Raw genomic sequence first — 13,066 nt, 5'->3', positions numbered from 1 at the left:
CCGTACTACAATAAACAAAAACATGGCCAAACCAATTTTTTTTCGAAATCACCAAAATAAAGCCATAAATGCAATGTAACAGTGATCATAGGGACTGTGACCGAATTTTTAACAATAAACTACATAAATAACATGTAACACAAAACCCTAGAGCCATAGCTGGCTTGCATGAGTCACTCCACAACAACAGGAGCATCAGTCGGAGTATCACATTTTTCAATGCACCTTTAAGATCAGCACACTAAATCAAAATACAGATAATACTTTGCAGCGGTCATCCGGAGCGAAGCATTTTATTTTATTTTAGGCCACTGAGTAGCAGTGGCAGCTAGGGGTGTACAACTCTTCTAGAGCAGTTTTGAGTGAATATCTCATAGGTAGTGATTCAAGTTGCAGTTTATTGGCAATAGCATTCCAGACCCTGGGGGCATCAATAGCAAAGGCCCTTCCTCCGGTTTTTGTACGGCAATAGGGAATGTGAAGCTGGTAAATGAGCGAAGACCTGAGGTCAAATTTGTTCTTTGAAACAGAGAGGAGATCCAGCAGGTAGTCTGCGGATTTTTTTGTAAGTACATCGTGAATAAATAAGATCTGGTGCACAAGCCGTGTGTAATTGATTACCGCCCGGATTCAAACCCAAGTCCTCAGCGTTGACGGCTCAGTGCTCTCATCTCCTGCTGAGTCTTGACGCCCACGTCGGGCAAGGTATTTATTTTTCACAAGACGTGTTTGTATTTTTTATTCAACTGCTGTTAAATGAGTTTCGGAAGATGAACGCTTCTGATTGTAAGGAGTCACGTTTTTTTCTTCCATTTAGCGGTTTCAGCTCGGTAAAGAGAGAAAGAGCTGGGAGCCGTAGATGTACACGTAACGCGGCCTTTCCCGCGCGTTATTAACCCACTCGCGGTTGAAGGGGCCTCCTCGCCTCTCGCATGGCTCGTGGTGGGGGGTGCTTTGACCATACTTCACCACGCTGGCCAATGCTGGCTTTGAATGCGGTGCGTGTGGACGTGGCGTCACACAGGCGCAGTGACGACAACGGATCGTGCCGCTCTTCCCTCTGCTGCCCACCACGGAGAACCCGCAGCCTGTAGCACCTCGTTGTGCAATGTGGTCGCCCATGCAATCACCCATCCAGGCTCAGCCCCGCGAATCTTCCGAGATCTGGCGAGATCCGGTGAATTCCGGGTGGTTTACTCGTAAGCGCGCGGTGATCTTTATATGGTGATCGAATTGATGGCTAGAGTTACAAATGGCGGGTATCATTTTGGGGAAATATTTAACAAACACAATGTCTCTGCAAGCTTCACTTGCATATCGCTGCGGTGGTTGAGAGAGAGAGAGATATGTTCATAATAGACGTGGTGAGTTTGTGGAATCATCCCCGATACCAATGACTGCACAAAAGGCGCAATGTTTTGAATTTGACGGGTCACGTAAATTTGTTGAAATTTAAGCTCTGATGTTTAAAATATCGCTGTCACTGCTGTGAGAAGAGCGCCTCTACAGCAGGGCATTTGAGAATGGAAGGTGCATTTGAGAAGTGTGAATAAGAGGCAAATGAAGGGACCTCAAGTAGTCCAGTGATGTCATCTTCCAAAAACCGTGCGCTGGCATTTAATGATATCACTCCTTGTCTCCAGTTTAGGTTTAAGCTTCAAGTTTATTTTCTTTAACTAGATCAGAACTCAAGAGGCCAGGACAGTCTCATTTGCGTGAGTGACCTGGTGCCTTAGTCTTCCGGGAGAGGACCGATGACTGCTGCTGCTGTGTACTGTCGGGGAGGCTGGCCCCCGGCCCCTCGCTCACGTGGGATCCACTGCTCCGCTCTTCCGTGTCCTGGGGAGGGTTACTGCTCACCGACTCCCCCCCCCCCCCTTCGCTGCGGCCCCTCGGGGCATGATTCGGGCTGGCACGTAGCCACCAAACTTCGGCGCGGCTACCTGCCCGGCGCCGCGCACCAATCGCACGCGCGGGACCCGGGGTCAGGGGTCGGAGGGCGGAGACGTCACTCGTACGCGCGCAGCCGATTGGAGGAGGTGCCCCTGAGCTGGTTTAAAGGGCTGTGTGAACAACCTCGCGGGTACGCCGCCCGTGCACCTCTCGCACACGCTAACCACGAGCTACACCGCTAATCTCACGCGCACGCCGCCCGTCTATCTCGCGCACACGTTAAGCAGAGGCGGCACGGGTGATCTCGCATGCACGATGCCCATCTACCTCGCGTACACGTTAACTACGAGCTACACGCAGCGGCGAGCGCACACACGCGGGTAAAATATACGCTCGTGCGTGAACACAGGATACCACAACGAGAAGGCTCACAGTACCATGCACTCCTCTCCGCACTCGCAGGGACGACACGACAAGGTTTATTGACGACTGGCGATTTATTCTCCGCGAATAACGAAGCTAAACTACCCGTGTCAGTGTGGGCCAGCAGGGCAGGTCTAACCTATCTCCCGGTGGTCTAGGTCTCAGTCTGTCTCGTCTCTCGCTAATCACTCTCCCTAAGGATAATCCCCTTAATCTCACCTCTCTCCTGCATACTCACGGTTCAATTCCGAGGTGCAGGAAGCCGTGGAAAGGCGAGGCTGCACGTAGTCTTTGCTGGGAACGGGGCCTGGCTGCACTGCGACTCGTCTCACGGACGATCCAGTGGCAGGCACGATGACTCCTCCGATCCTTGACCCCAGAAGAACACGACTGCCTGCCCCTACCTTACCTGCCCTTTTTATTGTCCCTACATCAAAGATAACATGCCGCTAATCCGCTGGCCTCTCGTCCAGTCAGGAGCCTCGGATTTCCCGCTCCTCTATAATCGGATCGGTGCTCTCTCCGACGTCCGCTTTTATTCTTTAAACAAGCGCATTCGTCCTGCCAATCAGAGGGCCGCCCTGTTTTTCCGCCGCTCGTTACTCCGCCCCACCCCCTACCTGCCTGCTGACCCGTGTCGAGTGTGCCCCTCTATCCGGGGCGGCTGAGCAGCCCCGTCGTGACCATGCAACCACCATCCAGGTCACGGCGCCGCGGTGCGAGCTAGCCTCGGGGGAGGTCGCCCAATTCCCTGGTCGCAGGAAATCGTGAAGATTGGTCCCATGAGAGGGCTTCCGGGTGAAAACCTGTCGGCCAGGTGACCTCCCCCCGTGGCTCTATGTGGGGTGTGTGTGTGTGTGTTCATGTGGGGGCTCTATGTGGGGGTGTGTGTGTGTCTTCATGTGGGGGGTGGTGGGGGAAGCGCCGCGATGGAAGCCGGGCGACCCCGCTGCTGCAGCACCACTGCCGCAGGCGCGGCTCCGACGGAGCGGCTTCGTTGCTGTGGCACCACAGTACTCCAAAATGAGTAAAGTGCGCGTAATTTTAGAACTTGTGCACCAAATGGCCCACTCTTGAGAATGACGTCAGGGGATCTTTCGCCTTCACTTTGAAGTAGACGGCGTGTAATTATGGTGATTGCACTCGCAACAATAATATAATAATCAACAAAAAATTGTTTTGATTTAATTTGACCAGGTAAGGCCCACTAAGCTAGACAGCTCTTTTGTCAGAAGCGACCTGGCCATAAATGATAGCTCAACAGAGTGGCTCATCACGGCGAAATCTACAGCAGCTAAATGTGGAGGGAAAAACCAGAGGACCCGGAGAAAAATCCACGTGACCACAGGGAGAACACGCAAACTCCAAATATACAGCAGGCGTCAGGGTCGGGATCGAACCCACGACCTCCTGAATACCAGGCGAGGTAGTTAGCATCTCGTCATCGCGGCGCGATGATGATAATCAGGGTGGCTGCTGGATTCGAACCTCTGCAACAATAGGGGTAACGCACTACCGCTGGCCAATGTAAAAAAAAAAAAACCCATCCCAATGATGAACAAGTAGCTGCAAATCACTCCCTTGGAGCAACATCGCGGCCCCGCGCTGCGACGAAAACTTGTCAGGAACCTCCTGACGAAGAGTCTTGGGACTCGCTGAGGCTTTCCTAGGTCAAAAAGCGTGTCACTCGCCCCAGTCTACTCCCTGTCCCGTTTAAAGTCTCGGATCAATGCACTGCTTCCCCCCCCCCCCCCCCAACACTTGTGCCTATGACTGCCTCGCTCTACGGAATAAACAAAGTGAGCGTGTCGTGCATCGCGTCTTGAGATACGGTCGCATCGAGAATCAATACGCTATACATCCACGTTCTATTGCATAGCCCTATGCGAGCGTTCCAAAAGGAAATGTCTTTATCTCATAGAAGCTTGACACCGATAGCAAACCTGATACGTACCTAATAGTGAAAAGGAAATTTGAAAATATTTATTCGACTCGAGGCGGCTTTGTGAGTCAGGAGTCAGAGTAAATATTGGGTTGTAATGTACCACGCTCAAATCTGTTCTCCGATGACTGCGCACAAACATCACTTCTTACTTTGGTTCCACAACAACAATACTTTCTGTTCGCAGGGTCGATGGGAACGCGTTGAACCCGATATGTGTGGACTAGAGATCGCTCGAAGGATACCTCAGAGATGCTGAACTTGCGTGCGATCCGATTACCGTCGGTCGTCCTCTAATACGACGAGTTGCACAGAGAAATAGAGAGGGACCCGAAACAAGACACTTCGCGTCTCAGGACACGATGCCTCCGATAGAACAGCTGCGATGCAATTTGGGTAAGGGAACATTTTTGTTGATTGGACTCTGCGTGTGCATTTGTGACATCTTGAGTCGTCCATCACTGACATACGTAGAGTGTTTTTTTTCTTCATCATGAATGTGTGTTTATAAAGCCATTTACAACATGTTTTAAATTTTTTAAAGCTTTCGTGACTGCAGGGATTCATATTCTTGGTTCTTTCGGTAAAGTCACGTAGAAGGGAAACAAAATAATAAAAATATAAAACAATAAAATTATCATGAAGTTTCGACTGCAACACAAGCAATCATCATCAGGTGTGAAAACCACAGCAAGAAAATTGCTGTGGTTTTCTTGCTTGCGGGCAAACGCTTTCCATGAAGGAAAGCAACATCATAGGGGCTAAAGAGCTTAATGGCTGGATGGGCGCGCAGGTGTTACGGCAACTTACTATTAATCTAGATGGGCGGGCAGCTGATTTTATGGAGGCTCTACCCACAAGCGTCCAAACCCAGTTAGAAGAGTTGATGCGCCGACTCGACCTACGCTTCGGCACGCTTAATGTGAGGCAGGCAAAGACGGCCTTAGAGGCGCGCCACCGCCAACCAGGCGAGGACTTTCGCGACTATGCCGAAGACGTACGATCGCTGACACGGATCGCCCATCCAGAGTTCGCGACAGAGGTAATTGACGAGCTGGCCGCCGACAAAATCCTCCGGTATTTAGCCCACACCGCGTGGTGGCAGCTCAAAGTGGGTAGTGCAAGTCTCCGCTTTGATACCCTTGTCGAGCGTGCGCTTGAGTGCGAGGAGCTTGCCAGTGAACACGCGCAGCTCCGGGGGCTGGGACGAGAGTGCGCCATCGCGAGCCTGCTCCCAGAGGAGGAAGAGGAGGAGGAGGGGCTCGCCAGTACGGTAAAGGGTTGGGCAAGGGAGCCTCCAGGATCCCGTAAGACAACCCCGGGATGGGTAGCAGGGCTACAGACCGGCATGGCAAATATAGCTGGCCAGGTGGCCCACGTATGCGAGGAAACGAACCGGAACATGACCAAACTACAGTCTACAGTGGAGACCATTCAGTCCGAAATGGGAGAGCTGCGCTCCACGGTAGGGGGGCTAACTGGACGAGTGTCCCGATTGGAGGCAGAGCTTGGGCAGACACGTATCAGGGAGAGGAGAAGGGACGGGCAGGGGGCCTCCTATGGGGCCGCCCCCCTGGGCATGTTACCTATGCGACCGGCCAGGCCATCTCATGGGAGACTGTCCTCAGATCACTTGCGCTAGACATGCGCCAGGGTTAAACTCCAAACGCCCCCCTATAGAGTGGACCAACTAGGGGTGCAATCGACACGGTCCCAATACAGAAAGATGATAATAATGGTGAGCGAGTGACCTCCACACAGATTCCGGCAAACAACACCCAAGGACGCGGTGAGGACGGGTGACTGGCTACGGGAGCTGGTGACGGGAATCACGGGGACACGTCGCTGGTAGAAGGGCAGGTAAATGGATGGCGCACCCGGATTTTGCTGGACACAGGGGCAGTGGCCTCACTCGTGAGCGCCACACACTGCAGCGTGCTCGGGGTTGACGTGCACCGCCTGCAGGCCCCGGATCGCGCGCTGCACACAGCGAGTGGTGCCGGGATGGGACTTCCGGGGAGGGTCACCCTGGAAGTCCGTCTCGGACGCCAGGTGTGTGACCAAAAGTGCTATGTCTCGAGCGTGTTATGCCACGAGTGTATCGCAGGTACAGACCTCCTGGAAAAGCTGGGGCTCAACGTGCAGCCCCGCCAGCGATGCGCCACCGTGGAAGGCAGCGGGGAGCGGATCCCGTTCCTGGGACCCGAGAAGAATCGCCCTCGCTTCACACCCGTGGCCGCTACGCTGGTGTCGGCCGTCACCATCAGGCCGCTCGCCGAGATGCTGGTGCCAGTGGCAACACCCTCCACCGACCCCACACACCGACCATCGGGTGAGGCAATGCTAACTCCTCACCAAGAGTTGGCGGCACGGTACAGGGTTGTGGGATCCGCCAGGCTGGTCAACGCAGACGGGGGCCGACTGTTTATGCGGGTGTTTAACCCACACAGTACCCCGGCAATGCTACGACGATGCACCCCGGTAGCCACCATACACCCCTTGCACGCGCGCCACTCTAACGACTCGGTGTTTGCACTCTGGGCTAAGGACCCCGGTCGCCCCGAGGACAACCAGGACCTGGCCTGGCGAGTCGGCCTGACTCCCCGAGCCGAGGCCGTCCCCCTGCTTGACGCGTTACACGTACCTTGGGCAGATTTACCTAAGCGGGAGGCCAATCAGCTGCGTGGGTTACTGCAGGAGTAGGCCGACGTGTTCAGTGAACACGACTCGGACGTGGGTCGGACAAACCTTGTTAAGCACCAAATTGAAACCGGTGCCACCCGACCCATTAAAATCCCCGCATACTGAGTGGGTGCACCTGAACGGGGCCAGATTAAAGAGGCAGTCGTGGATATGCTCCGCAATAACATAATCCAGCCCTCAGCGAGCCCCTGGTCTGCCCCTGTAGTGCTATTGATGAAAAAGGATGACGACGGCCCTTAAACTCTGCTGCCTCTGAGTTCATTCCCCAGCCCGCAGGTGCCGAGAGACGAGAAGGGCCATTGGAGTGGAGGAGGAGACCGCCGCCGGAACCCCAGGAAACGGAGCCACCACCCCCGAGGCCGGCCACAAGGGCCGGGCGAGTCCCACAGACCCCGCGGCGCTACCTCGTGGGGGCAACTCAGGCGAGGTGCTCCAGTCAACCCGGGACGGGGACTGGCACCTCGGGGGGCTATGTGGTGCCACAGCAGCGAAACCGCTCCATCGGAGCCGTGCCTGCCACTGTGATGCCGCAGCAGCGAAGCCGTCCTGCCAACTCCATGGCCGCAACGCCGCCACCTCCGAGCGACGGGGCCGACACTGCTCTCCCTCACCACCCCCACATGAACACACACACACCCCCACATAAAGCCCCCACATGAACACACACACACACCCACATAGAGCCCCCACATGAACACACACACACACCCACATAGAGCCCCCACATGAACACACACACACCCCCACATAGAGCCCCGAGGGGAGGTCACCTGGCCGACAGGTTTTCACCCAGAAGCCCTCTCATGGGACCAAACTTCACGGTTTCCTGCGACCAGGGAATTGGGCGACCTCCCCCGAGGCTAGCGTGCCTCGCAGTACCGTGACTTGGGTTGTAATCACGTGGTCACGACGGGGCTGCTGAGCCACCACGGATAGAATTCACCCACAACACACACGGGTCAGCAGGCAGGTAGGGGGTGGGGCGGAGTAGCGAGCGGCGGGAAGGCAGGGGGCCCTCCCCTTGCACAACGTGTGTAAAAAGCGGACGTCGGAGAGAGCACAGATCGGATTAGCGAGGAGCAGGAAATCCGAGGCTCCTGAATGGACGAGAGGCCAGCGGATTAGTGGCACGTTATCTTTGATGTAAGTAAAATAAAAAGGGTGGAGGAGGTAGTGGTAGGGAGTCGGGTTCTTCTGGAGTCAAGGATCGAAGAGTCATCGTGCCTGCTACTGGATCATCCGTGAGACGAGTCGCAGCGCAGGCAGGCCCTGTTCCCTGCGAGGACTACGTGCAGCCTCGCCTTTCCGCGGCTTCCTCCACCTCGGAGTCGAACCGTGAGTATGCAGGAGAGAGGTGAGATTAAGGGGAATATCCCTTAGGGAGAGTGATTAGGGAGAGACGGGACAGATTGAGTCCTAGACCACCGGTAGATAGGTTAGACCTGCCCTGCTGGCCCACACTGACACGGGTAGTTTAGCTACGTTATTCGCGGAGAATAAATCGCCAGTAGTCAATAAACCTTGTCGTGTCGTCCCTGCGAGTGCGGAGAGGAGTGCATGTGCTGTGAGCCTTCTCGTTGTGGTTTCCTGTGTTTGCGCACGAGCGTGTATTTTACCCGCTTGTGTGCGCTCGCCGCTGCGTGTAGCTCGTAGTTAATGTGTACGCGAGGTAGACGGGCATTGTGCACGCGAGATTAACCGTGTAGCTCGTGGTTAACGTGTACGAGAGGTGCACGGGCGGCGTACCCGCGAGGTTGTTCACACAGCCCTTTAAACCAGCTCCAGGGCACCTCCTCCAATCGGCTGCGCGCGTACGAGTGACGTCTCCGCCCTCCGACCCCTGACCCCGGGTCCCGCGCGTGCGATTGGTGCGCGGCGCCGGGCAGGTAGCCGCGCCGAAGTTTGGTGGCTACGTGCCAGCCCGAATCATGCCCCGAAGGGCCTCAGCGAAGGGGGGGGGGAGTCGGTGAGCAGTAACCCTCCCCAGGATATGTAAGAGGGGATCAGTGGATCCCAGATGAGCGAGGAGACGGGGGCCAGCCTCCCCGACACAACTCCTCTAGATCAGTTTTGAGTGAAGATCTCACAGGTAGTGATCCAAGTTGCAGTTTATTGTCGATAGCATTCCAGACCCGGGGAGCATCAATAGCAAAGGCCCTTCCTCAGTATTTGTACGGCAATAAGGAATGTGAAGCTGGTAAACGAGCGAAGACCTGCGGATTTGTTTGTAAGTACATCGTGAACAAAATAAGATCTGACGCACAAGCCGTCGATCATTAAGAGATGTTAAGAGATGGATGGTTACATCGGCCACTAAACAAGCCTAGCCCACAACACCTGCCACGACACCTGCCACAGCATCTGTCACGACACCTGCCACGACACCTGCCACAGCATCTGCCACAGCACCTGCCACCACACCTGCCACAGCACCTGCCACCACACCTGCCACAGCACCTGCCACCACACCTGCCACAGCACCTGCCACCACACCTGTCACAACACCTATCACAGCACCTGCCACAACACCTGCCACCACACCTGCCACCACACCTGCCACAACACCTGCCACAACACCTGCCACCACACCTGCCACGACACCTGCCACCACACCTGCCACAACACCTGCCACAACACCTGCCACAACACCTGCCACCACACCTGTCACAACACCTGTCACAACACCTGCCACCACACCTGCCACGACACCTGCCACCACACCTGCCACAGCACCTGCCACAACACCTGCCACAACACCTGCCACAACACCTGCCACCACACCTGCCACAGCATCTGCCACGACACCTGCCACAACACCTATCACAGCACCTGCCACAACACCTGCCACAACACCTGTCACAACACCTGTCACAACACCTGCCACAACACCTGTCACAACACCTGCCACCACACCTGTCACAACACCTATCACAACACCTGTCACAACACCTGCCACAACACCTGTCACAACACCTGCCACCACACCTGTCACAACACCTGCCACAACACCTGCCACGACACCTGTCACGACACCTGTCACAACACCTGCCACAACACCTGCCACCACACCTGCCACCACACCTGCCACAACACCTGCCACCACACCTGTCACGACACCTGCCACGACACCTGCCACCACACCTGCCACGACACCTGCCACGACACCTGCCACGACACCTGCCACGACACCTGCCACGACACCTGCCACGACAACTGCCACGACACCTGCCACGACACCTGCCACGACACCTGCCACAGCATCTGCCACAACACCTGCCACCACACCTGCCACGACACCTGCCACGACACCTGTTATTCCCGAGGGGTCTCACGTCCAAGTACCCACAAGGCTCAAGAACCTTGCTCGTTACTTACCACGGGATGCTGGGCTATTAAGAGGCCGAGTTGTATCGCCTATTGATGGGAACCATCTTTATTGATCTCAATGAGAGCTCTTCACGTCAGCACGAACGCCGCATACGTGTAAACAAAAAAGACAAAGATCACCCGTGTAGCCTAAACAGACGGTAGGGGCAAGTGCTTTTAGCGAGTACCTATGACGGCCGGAACGGTACACGAAGGGGAGGGTGGCCAGCACCACGCCCGACCGCCTTTGTCTCCCCAGTGGCGATGCTTACACACCGCACCAGGTACTCATTTGAGGCTGAGTCGACCTATGGGAGGCCCAGTACCTCTTCAGATAATCGTTACTGGTGTTGGCCGTGAGCGGGAATCGAACCCGGTTCGCCGGGTTCATAGCGCAGCGCGCTATCCGCGACACTACCGCATACGTGCAAACACACAGACACACACATACACACAGACACACACATACTCACACAAACACACACAGACACACACATACACACAGACACAAACACACACAGACACACACAGACACACACATACACACACAGACACACAGATACATACACATACACACAGACACAAACACACACAGACACACACATACACAAACACACACAGACAGACACAGACACACACATACACACACAGACACACACATACACGCAGACACAAACAGACACACACATACACAGACACAAACACACACAGACACACACACACAGACACACACATACAGACACAAACACACACAGACACACACACAGACACAAACACACACAGACACACACATACCAGACACAAACACACACAGACACACACATACACAGACACAAACACACACACATACACACACACAAACACACACAGACACACACACATACACACACATACACAGACACAAACACACACACATACACACAGACACACACATACACACAGACACACACACAGACACACACATACCAGACACAAACACACACAGACACACACATACACAGACACACACACATACACACACACACAAACACACACAGACACACACACACAGACACAAACACACACACATACACACAGACACACACATACACACAGACACACACACACAGACACACCCACGCGCCGCTGTCTATCCGAAATCGAATCAGTCGCCTTACACGTCACATGGGACAAACACGTGCACGCTCAAACGAGATCTATTAAAGTTAATCGGTGCTCTATTTTTTTGTCGTCACGTGCGACACACGCCAACTCGTACACGTCTCTGTATTGCATGGAATCAGCGCTCCCCGATATATCCGTCACGTTGGGACAACGTTGGGGCAACGTTGATCCAACGGTTCCGACCACGTGCCAACGTTCGCCCCAAGGGTGGCATGTTGACGGGGCCTCGACCACGCGCGCGGCGTGTTGATGAACTATCAGGCGAGTGCAGCATTTCGCGACGTCTGATGTCACCACAGCCTAGGTGCCGTGCTAGGTGGGCGCTTTGAGGGCCACGCGAAGTCTCCTATATACACAATCAAGGACACCTTGTGTGGCAGACACAGACTGTTGGGGCGAGTGCTGTTAGCGGGCACCTGCGTACCATTGCGGCACACGCGGGGGTGTCGTGCCAGCACCACACCCATCCGCCTTCGTCTCCCTACGTATCGATCTTTACGCACCGCAACTAGGCACCCATGTAAGCCTGAGTCGACCTAGGGGAGACCGAGGAACGCTTCAGATATTCGTCACCAATGTTGTCTGTGAGCGGGGGGGATCGAACTCGGGAAGGGTCGCCGGGTTCGCCGCCACAATGCGCTCGCTAACCGATGCAGCACTACCGCTCCCCCATGCGCTACAACACGGCGCGTGCACGCACGCACGCGCGCGCGCGCGCATCTGACGTCTAAGCATCTCTGCTAAACTAGATCACAGACAGCTGCTTGCTCTGACGTCCCCGGCACTGACGCATGCTGAAACACATTAGCTGCTCTGCAGCCGGAAATATATCTGTGTCCTGTCCCTCTCTTTATCTGCCGCATGCGCATTATATGTTTGCCGCTGGCGCCTTGCCTCTCGATGTTGGTGAGCAGCGGCGCATGGCGACGCCGATGATGATGCTGACATTTGACGCGTGTCTCGCTCCACGTCGGTTGTTGACGGGACCTTGTTACGCGTCATATCCTTCGTGATCTATGGAATACAAACTCGACACATTCGTCAATAACATTTCCCTACGAATTAAAATATTCATAGAGTTTAAAAATATATATATGACGTCTCGGGCAATGGCCCCTCATTCTTTGCAGAGAGATGGCGAGGTCAGAGACATTCGGTGAATACTAGTTAGAGATTACATTCCATGTACAGTGGAACTCTCATATAGATTTAATTGTAGTGATAATAAAGCATGTCTAGATGAGCAGTACAGTATTCCATTGGCGTATCCGACGTAAAAATGAAGATTTATCAATTCGGAGAGTTGACGTGATCCCCACCAGGGTGCGTCTTTGAGAAGTGAACCAATGTCCCTCCTTTTCAAATAAACATGCAAAGTCCACTCTCGCAGGACCCGCAGTGGATTGACGCGTGCGAGGCCTTGCAGCAGCAGCAGCAAACGGCACAAATGCACAGAGAGAGAGAGATAATCGACCTTCGCGTTGATCGACGTGCGGTGGGGACACGTGGCGAATGAGTTCAGACAAAGCGAGCGGTGAGACATTGAGCCGATCTTTTGAAATATCCGACCTGTCT

At 54.6% G+C, this 13,066-nt stretch overlaps 1 protein-coding gene across 2 annotated transcripts in view; it reads right to left on the bottom strand.

Moving 5' to 3' along the window:
* The window catches only part of LOC116940568 (synaptic vesicular amine transporter-like), a 101,507-nt gene that overhangs the window by 41,521 nt on the left and 46,920 nt on the right, over positions 1–13,066 (bottom strand). The gene's annotated exons all lie outside the window — the stretch shown is intronic.

Source organism: Petromyzon marinus, chromosome 9, assembly GCF_048934315.1.
Source record: "Petromyzon marinus isolate PM22_M1 ecotype Great Lakes invasive population chromosome 9, UKy_Petmar_22M1.pri1.0, whole genome shotgun sequence".
Taxonomy (NCBI): domain Eukaryota; kingdom Metazoa; phylum Chordata; class Hyperoartia; order Petromyzontiformes; family Petromyzontidae; genus Petromyzon; species Petromyzon marinus.
This window is presented reverse-complemented; position numbering and strand designations above follow the sequence as displayed.